The following is a 1,466-nucleotide window of genomic DNA, read 5'->3' as shown; positions in this document are numbered from 1 at the left end:
AACCTCAAGCCTCCAGTTCTGCCTCTCTTCATTGTGCCCACATCCTCTTGGTTTTCTCTCTTCCATTTCTCTACCACTTAGTTGCTTCTCTTCTTGGTACCCAGGGTCTCTTGAGTGTCTGGGGGTCATCTCAGGAGTGGTCTCAGGATGCTATATCCCAGTCATGCTTTATGGAGCCAGGCAGGGCTCATCTCACTCTTCCCCAACACAGGCCTGCCCATCACCAGACTGGTGGACATCTCAGGTTATCTCCCTGCCTGGGCCCCTTGGCCCCTGAATGGTGATCCTCTGGGACTTGCTCCTCACCAGGTCTGCCTGAGTGGCCCCTTGCAAAAGATGTCTGCCTTGGGCTTACTCCTTCCTTGGCCCAAGGTCCCAGGTGGGATTCTTATAATTTCCAGCTTGCTCTCTGTCCTGGGAGCCCATCTGGGCCTGCCTGGGGCCAGACGGGTGGTAGCCTCCGTCTCACTTTTTTCTCAGAAATTGTTAGGCTACTAGTCATTCAGATATTCACAGGTCAGAATACTGAGCATACATATAGCCTCTCTCCTCTCTGCTACATACTGATTCACATGTGACACAGAAGCCACACCTGAAAAGCCTCTCGGGGCAGAGCAGACATTTTATCTTCATCGTCTTCATCATCATCACCATCATCATCATCATCAAGTTATTTTATTTATTTACATTTCAAATGTTGCCCCCTTCCTGGTGCCCCCTCCTGGAGTTCTTCGCCCCATCATCCCTCCTCTTTGCTTCTGAGAGGGTGCTCCCCCACCAACCCACCCACCCCCACCTCACCCCTGCCAGCATCCCGCTTCCCTGTGTCATCAAGTTTCTACAGGATTAGACACATTCTCTCCCACTGAGGCCAGACAAGGCGATTCTCTGCTACGTATGTGCTGGGGACCACGGACCAGCCCATGTATACTCTTTGGTTGGTGGCTCAGTCTCTGGGAGTTCCCAGGGGTTCAGGTTAGTCGATACTGTTGTTCTTCCTATGGGGTTACAATCCCCTTCCTCTCTTTCAGTCCTTCCCTTAACTCTTCCATTTGGGGTCCCAGACCTCAGTCCAGTGGTTGGCTGTGAGTATCTACATCTGTCTCATTCAGCTGCTGGTAGAGCCTCTCAGAGGACAGCCATGCTTTTTGCAACCACACACAGCATGGCATCAGTAATAGTGTCAGGGTTTGGTGCCCAGAGCAGACATTCTTAACAGAGGTCTCTCACTGTGCTTTTGTACCTTGACTAGAAGTTAGCTTGCTACTAACACCTGATAGATGGAGATCTCCAAACTGATAATGCAGACTCTAACCAGGTCAGGCCTTATGATGATCCCAGTATGAAGCATTCCGATTAACATCGTGGCATCCAAAATTTCCCTTATATCAGAGGGAAGACGGATAGGAGGGAATTCCCTCTATCTCTGGCAACAGGTCTTCCTTTTCCTTGACTCCAGAATCTTC

At 50.4% G+C, this 1,466-nt stretch overlaps 1 non-coding gene across 1 annotated transcript; it reads right to left on the bottom strand.

Moving 5' to 3' along the window:
- Positions 1-482: 482 nt before the first annotated feature.
- Positions 483-614, bottom strand: LOC117724080 (small nucleolar RNA SNORA17). Its single transcript, XR_004608768.1, has one exon. It is a non-coding gene; the product is annotated as a small nucleolar RNA SNORA17 (small nucleolar RNA).
- Positions 615-1,466: the final 852 nt, after the last annotated feature.

This window comes from Arvicanthis niloticus, chromosome 19 (genome assembly GCF_011762505.2).
Source record: "Arvicanthis niloticus isolate mArvNil1 chromosome 19, mArvNil1.pat.X, whole genome shotgun sequence".
Taxonomy (NCBI): Eukaryota; Metazoa; Chordata; class Mammalia; order Rodentia; family Muridae; genus Arvicanthis; species Arvicanthis niloticus.
The sequence above is the reverse complement of the archived record's forward strand: the minus strand, read 5'-3'. Positions and strand labels throughout refer to the sequence as shown.